Genomic DNA, 7,930 nt, shown 5'->3' on the forward strand with positions numbered 1-7,930 from the left:
TACAGAAAGATGACTTGGAGTTTCCCAGGTAAATTCTCCAGATGAAAGAGAACTCATCCCACCTTCCTTGGAGTCCAGAATGACCTAAGAGCATTGCCCATTCCCAGCCCAAATCTTCGCACATATTTATATTTAGAAACCAAGGGAACGGGAACAGGTTCCCCAAAACTCTCAGCTTAAGGGGGTGATGTATGGTTTCTCCGTCTGCTTCTTGGACCAGCTGCCACAGAGAACCCAGGGGTGAAGCCAAGCCCAGCTTTCTTCCTGATTTGGGGCCAGACTCAGATGATGTTGCCTTCTCCCGAGCTGGAAGGAAAGACGTAAGCTCAGTCTATTACAAAATTGCATGTGTCATTAGAAAAAGATGTCAGAGTGCTTTATTTAAAACTTTGTTTTCTCAGGTTGTATTGCCCAAGTGTATTTTGGCACAGACAACCTCAGCTTCAAAAATTCCAAGATATATAAAGAGGTTCACATAGCTGAAGCTATTATAGTTGGTTATATGCCACTAACACCTTTCCCCCATTCGTTCTTGCAGAGAAGTGAAGTGATGACTGAATTTCTACTAAAAAATTTGTTCTCTCCTTGCAACCACGGGATCTATTCTTGACAGAATCATTTACTTGTTCCAAAAAGAAAAATGGGGAGTTCATAGTGATGTGGGACCCTTGGGGATTTCTTGGACAAGACCTGCAGAGTCAAAGATTTCCACCACTCTTTCAGAAGAATTATCTAGCAGCCTGTCCTGGTAAACTTGCCAAATTGCTCGTCCTTGGCTAAAAACCACAGGCGCTTGAAAGGTTTTTTTCCCCGTAGAACAATACAGCATCTCTTGCCGGAAGGTAAGCACACTTGTGTGATGCCTCTGGGAGCTTTTTCGGGCTGAGGATAAACTCTTGTAAAGGACCTGTATCACCTGCCAGGTTGACATCTTCACATCCACTTAGGCTGAAAAGAAGATCACTTGTGAAGAAGAACAGAAGTGCCTTTTTAAAACACAAGCCTTGCTTGGTTTTCAATGCTATTTGGTAACTAGGTGGAGAAATAAGAAGGGCTTTGATTATTTTTTCCCCACACTTTAGACTGTTATGGGGCATGGCTATTCTTATGTGGAAAGTTCTGATAGACTTGAGGACGCTTCTGTGCAACACATAAACTTCTCTGGGAACAGTCCTTCTGGGCAGGGACTTTGTCTCGTCTCTTAGGAAGTCCCCAGCCCTGTTGATGACCTCAGCACAGAGAAATGCAACCAGGCTGAGTGTAGCCACGTCTGTCCCCAGGACCTCACTGTATTTCCAAGCTGCATGACCTCAGCTTCTCAAAGTTACCACAAGTAACGCTGGAATTTATTTTTGGTCCCCTTGGCCGCACTAAGAACATTTGCTAGAAAATAACAAATAGGAGTCCAAAAAATGATGTTCAATAATCCGTCAACGGAAAGGAAGAGATCTGCCATGTTGCTTTCCCAAGGGCTTAAGATCCTGCCACCAACGCTGATTCTGAGTTGTGATTTTAATATGCCAATAAAATGGAGTGGTGCCTAAGAGGAGCCATCTGGTGACGTGAGAAAGAGCAGGAAGCTTTTCACAGGCCCAGCTGTGCCTGGCATACAGTTCTTGTGAGTCAGGTGCTCGCCCTCTGCCCAGCCAGAGCCAAACCAGCTCAGGGGCAGATGGAAAAGGAGGAGCACTGCGTTAGAACTTAGGACCCAAAGTCAAGGTGCAGAGCTGCCCTGAATGAGTCCTGTGCCCCCAGGTGAGTCACTCTAATCCTCAGAAGCTCCGTGCTCTCCAGCAAGATGAGAGGCCTGGACTGGACAGCCTGTGGCTCTTCTGTCCTGGGACGTGAATCTTCCGCATCTATCTTCATGCTGTGCTGCTCACGATGGCTGACCCAACTCTCCTTCCCAGCCCGGGTAGCCCAGGGAAGAGACCAGCAGGCCCTGGGAAGTTCAGTGGTCAGTGTGCTGGGCTTCTGAGAAGGGCCCAGGGAGCTAGGGCTTCAGAGAACACCCACACGGCACAGGAAGCCGAGACTGGGGGCTGGCTGCACCTTCCATACAGGAAAGGAAGCGATGACCTCTCCTGTCGTGGGCGTCCCAGCTGCAGGAACGGCACGCCCAACCTGGATCCTACGCTCGTAAGAGTTGCTATTCTCCTTACAGCACCCTCCAGCTCCTGCCTCTCTCCCCTGCTGATGGCAGAAACGCTGGCTTGAAATGTTTTAAAACCACACGAATCGCAGTCATTTAGGGAAACATTCACAATGACGCCTAATTACCAAGCAGCACAATAGCGATTGTGTGCGTTAGGGGCGTTGTAACTGGAATGAGATCTATTCAGTTATAACCCTATGCATGCATGGCCTGTTCGTGGATGTTCAGTCTTCAGAGTTCTGGGAAATAATTGGAGAGTTGTTCCCATTTATCATCCAGGCACCCAGATTTCTAGAGAACAAAACCTAAACCAGGGCTTCTCCGTTATTAACATGCAGAAGAATGTGAAAGTTTTGGAGTGGCTGTTACTATGCTGATTCCTGGGCCTCGCCGCCAGGGGTGCTGACTTAGTAGGTCTGGGGAACAGGCTGGGGCTCTGCCTTGTCAACTAGCACACCAGGTGAGCCCAGTGCTTGTGGTCGGAGGAGATTCACCTGGGGAGATACCGACCCAAAGCCCACCCCTGCGCCGGCTCCCGTTACCTGAAGGCCCATCTCCCGTGCTAGACCTTGCCTGGTTCTTCCTTCCTCCAGGCTCCAAGCTTAGTGAACACAAGCTTCCTGAGCACCACGCTGGCCGCAGAGCTAAACATCATGCCTGGTGGCTCAAGAATCCCCTCCCATAAACAAGAGTTCCAGTCTTTTCTGTTACATCCTTTATCTTTCCCTTCGGCCTCATCACTTACTGTCTTGAGCTAAAAGTGGTACCCAGCATGTTTCTACTGTTACATTATTTGTGCTTATACACCCTAAAATTTCCTTTGGAAGAATGCCTGCCGGTTCTAACGTGGGACTCCAGAGTCTCTTTTCCCAAAGCAAAGACTCTAGGGGCTCCTCAGGCGCCCCACACATATTGGACAATGGAAACAGGGTCCCCTCACTCCCAGGACGCAGTGAGCGGTTCCGAGGGAAGGGGCTGCCCCTGGAGGGGAGGTGGGGTCTCTGTAGGCGCTCCGCCTCCGGACGGCAGTCCCCTGGGCTGCTTCTTTGCCTGAGGTCAACTGATTCTTTTTTTTCCCAAGAATTCTTGGGTTTGTCCCATTGCTTTGATTTCCACTGCACCCACCTGTTTCTTGGGGTCAAGGTTTTCATCCTTCTCTGGCTTCTAAGCCTTGGGATCAGCCATAAATACCCTCCTGCTTTCCAACTCCTGAAGTCCACCACAATCCATTCATCCTTTTGAAGTTGGAAACAGCTGGAAACAGACCGAGGGTAAAAAGAGCTAACGGAGACCCACAGATGTTCAGTGCAAAGGCTCCCAAGCCGCTTTGTTCCTCAGACTCCTCGGCTTGTAACCGGAGCCGAGGCCGGGATGATGGTCCAAACGCTCCTGGCTCTTCAGAGGCCCCTCCCTTGATGTTCACATTGCGGGGGCTGGTCCTCCCTGTCTCTCTCTTCAACGGTCCTTCCTATTTCAGTTTATTTACTCATTTCATGCTCCCCCCAGTCCCAACCTCCCCAGGAGAGAAGGAAATTGGGAAAATGCTAATGATGGATTTCAGGACTCCCAAAGATCCCCAGAAAGATCCCTTCGTACAGGCATCCCTCATCATCCCTGGGGGATTGGTTTCATGAGCCCCACCAATACCAAAATCCATGGATGCTCAAGTCCCTTATATAAAATGAGGTAGTATTTGCCTATAACCTATGCACATCCTCAGGTACATTTTAAATCACCATGTAAGTGCTCTGTCAATAGTTACTGACACAGCAAATTCCAGGTTTGCTTTTTGGAACCTTCTGGAATTTCTTTTTCTGAATAATTTTGATCTGTGTTTGGTTGATTCTGTGTATGGGGAACCCACAGATACTGAGGGCTGACAGGATTAGACATAGTCTAAGCATTAAGCCTTATTATGATGATTTGGCCTTCATCTACCTCACTCACTGTGCTTATGTCTCAGTTTCCCCCCAAGATCCCCAGCACTTTAATTCAAACTGTAGCTCTCTTTCCCATAGCCAGAAGCAATCTGTTTCTTAGCAAGTTGCTTTGTAATTTTTCTAAAAACGTATCCAATTTAATACCATCTTGATCACGTTAGATGACCCACAGTGCAAGTTAACTCCCATGCAGTTGATCACTAGAAAAGGAGGTTAGCAGGACCCGGAAACGGCATGGGTTCATGATCTCTTCCTGGGCAAGGGGCACTGTTACCACAGCAATAGAATGATAACCTTCCTCAGAGAAGGAAGAATTAAACAGCCTGATTACCACCCTAGCACTAGGAACCTATAACCTGTACCTTTAAGGAAATAGACATCGTGGGCCTCTGGGAGACCCTCCCCTAGAAGCGAGGTGCAGCCTCTGTGGCCCTCGCCTTGGGGGAGTAGCAAGTCCTGGGTCGCCCACCTTCACAGCAGCCCACAGCCTCCCCGATCTGTGCTGCCGCAGCCCTGCCAGCTCTGTTCTGATGTAAACGTCGCCAGGGATGCCACTTACTTGTTTGCTGTGGCATTTTCTAGACTCCCTGAGAGCTGCCTAACTGGGCTCTGGAGATTATTATTCCAGGAACCAATTTTTGTTTTGATACTGCTCTGGTTACAAGGTTGCATAGTTTAGAATGGCCTGCTGTAATCTTATTTCTTCATAAACTCAGTTCCTTCAGTAAATCATTTTGCAGAGCACAAAGCTTTGTAAGGAAACACATCACCTTAGAGCCGAAACACCTGTCTTATCTTGACCTGGAAGACACATTTCAACACTTAATTTCGATGTGTCTCTGTGATCTCTGTAAATGGATTGCAAGTCCTTACTTTAAGTCTTGAAGTTACCAAAAAGATAACGTAGAGGTTCATTCGCCTGGAAATGAGATACTGTTCTAATGCCCTTTCCTTCAAGGTAGCCTGGATTCAGTGTTGACTAGTTTCTAAGATCGGGTATAGACACCTTGTAGCCTTTAGTTTCTAAGTTACATGTTGATATCTTTATGAAACCATTTTATTTTTGTGTCCTATTCATTCACTCTCATAGTTTCTCTCCCTCTCTGTCTCTGACTTTCTCTTTCTCTCTCTCGGTCTCCCTCTCTCTCTCTTTCCTTGTCACTCTTGGAGAGGAGGGCTAATTTTATTAAAGCCTGTTTCTTAGTGACTGGTTCATTTTCGGTTTTGTCTGTATGATCCATCGTGCTAAGATAAGGGATATTTTATATTCTTGGAAAAAGAAATGAAGAAAGAAGATACATCATATTAATAATATGAACTTAGATCTGTCAATATTTCGCACAGAAGGCCTCAGTTACCTTGTCATGTGATGTGTGAGTTATTTGTCCTTAGTGATGATGACATCAAATCAGAAACATTTAGTTGGTGTTCATATATAATATACCCCTTGCTATGAAATACATACAGATCAAATCCTTGTTTTAACATTTATTGACCACTTATCATTTTCTTTATATACATTAGTTAATTTAAAAATCATAATAATATCTAACACATTGCAACCAATGTTTTTCTCTTAATTTATTTTATTGGAGTATAGTTGATTTACAATGTTGCATTAATTTCTGCTGTACAGCAGAGTGATTCAGTTATACATATATATTCTTTTTCCTATTCTTTCCCATTATGGTTTATCACAGGATATTGAAGCAGCCAAGGTCGTTTTAAGGCTTGTTACGTGCCAAGTATTCTTCTAAGCATTTCAGTGGTTTTAATTCATTTAATTCTCCAATCATCCCCTAGAAGATAAGTACTCTCATTATACTCATTTTTTCAGGAAAGGAAACTGAAAATGGTTATTGAGCCTAAGGTCAAACAGCTGGGGCGTGGTGAAGCCAAAACTGAAAACCAGGCATTCTGACTCCAGAGCCTGCAGGGCAAATATCCCCGGCCGTCACCATGCTGGCCCAGAGAGGAAAGAAACGTCGTTCCCATTATACAGTTGAAGAAACTGAGGCTTGGAAAGATAACCTTGTCCAAAGTTGCAGATGTTCAGGAGTAGAACAGGGATACGAACTAAAAACTTAAGGCCTTGACCACTTCAGTTCTTCCTGAATTTTTCTGCTTCTTTGTAATCTTTGGCTCCTATTCCTCCATTAGATCCCCTTGTCTTTTGAATATTTTTAAGACTTCATGTGGAAAAGCCTCAGTGCTTTTCATTTATTCCTTTGAATTTGCATATTTATCATTTATTTCTCAAGTGTATGTAGAAATAAGACTATCTGGTTTAAACAGGAAGTCTTTAGCAAAAAGACATCACTTCGAAGGCATTCTCAAAAAAGTTCTCAAATGTGCAAACACTTTTTTTTTTTCCTTTTAAAAACTCTTCTGAATTAACTTGGCAGAAGACTGGCCATTCCTGATAGCTTTGAGAATCCTCCCAATTTCTCTTTAAAATTCCGTGGAAGATAAACAAAAAGATTGGCAGTGGAAACTAAAGCTGAGAAGACTGTATACAAAAGACCAGCCGGATTCGCCACGCCTGGTATCACTCAGAGGGTTTTATAAGGGAGCACACTTTTGGATGAAAAGGCACACACTCCAAAGGCTGAACCAGAACAGGACAGATGCTCCCCAAGGGGACCGGACAACCTTCTGACTCATGCGTTCTGTTACTGTGATACATCGGGTTGGCACCAACAAGAAAAACAGACATAGTCCCCAACTTTTGAACCTGTGAGAGCCACACTTCTGCCTCACATCTACCAACGTCTCCTTCCTGTTTTTGTCAGTTTCTTCAGCTACTCACCTATGGTTGGAACAGGGGTAGAAGATGGGGCGGAGGGAAGGGGGTGGGGTTTTGGAGAAACAGTTTAAGAGCTCCCAGTGGAAGAACCACTTGCAGATAAAGGGGTATGTTGTTCCCAGAAGAAAACAAAATAGGGTTCGGTGACGAAACCTGAGTGGGGTCCAGGAGATCTGCCCTCAAGGAATACTAGACTTGATGTGCTGAGCTGGGTTCTACACACCGATGATAATCTCCAACCTGGAGAGGAGAGATGTGCTTGCCAGTGTCCAGACCCCCATCCCCAGGCTGGGGTATCCATCCTCCAGGTGCTATGAGCTGAACCCTTCTCCAGAGTTGATAGGAGCTGCCTCACCTGGAAAGGCAGGGACGATCCCACCCTCCCCCCAGGTCATTACACTCAGCCAACGACCCGCACTGTGCAAAAGGGCAGCCCCTTTTTCAAGGTGGGACAACCAATGGGACTGTTCATGCTCCAGAGCTCCCCGTGGGCTCAGGTTGAGGTTGGACTTCAAGCTGAATCCACATGTTCACCTGGCTTCTTCCTCAGTCCCATCCTGGACCCCTCACTCCCTTGCAGGTTTTACCTGCAAACACTCTCACTGAATCACTGCAAAACAATCCCCGTCTCAGGCTCTGCTTCTAGGGGCACCAACCTCAGAAAATCTCCTGAACTAATGAATAATCATGTAAATAAAGCACACTGAATATCATGTAAATAAAGGTGACACAAAAACATTTATACCTGTAGTTTTTTTCTAATTGTAGAGATTCCAAATTCAACTCCCAAAACTACAGAACCAGAATATTTTGTGGCTCTTGAAATGCATTGCCAGATTATTTTTTGGAGAAATTGTCCCGATTGTACTAACCTCCAACAATGTTTCAGAGCAGAGGTACTAACACAGCAGCCAGCTCTCGGAACCAGCATCATTCCAGGCTCCGAAGTTTATCATTGCGGCTTTTATCTGTGTCTCCTGGATTGCTAACGAGGTTACACATTTCCCCATATCTGTTTACTCATTGTAG

The 7,930-nt window shown here is 45.6% G+C and overlaps 1 protein-coding gene across 1 annotated transcript in view; it reads left to right on the forward strand.

Moving 5' to 3' along the window:
* The window catches only part of LOC309625657 (uncharacterized protein), a 192,821-nt gene extending 185,178 nt beyond the window's left edge, over window positions 1–7,643 (forward strand). Inside the window, exon 9 of the mRNA XM_082385705.1 lies at window positions 539–7,643. The gene's annotated coding sequence lies outside the window, so the exon portion shown is untranslated. The remainder of the gene's footprint in view (window positions 1–538) is intronic.
* The last annotated feature ends 287 nt before the right edge of the window (window positions 7,644–7,930 follow it).

The sequence above is a fragment of the Balaenoptera borealis genome (genome assembly GCF_965194805.1).
Source record: "Balaenoptera borealis genome assembly, chromosome: 3".
Taxonomy (NCBI): domain Eukaryota; kingdom Metazoa; phylum Chordata; class Mammalia; order Artiodactyla; family Balaenopteridae; genus Balaenoptera; species Balaenoptera borealis.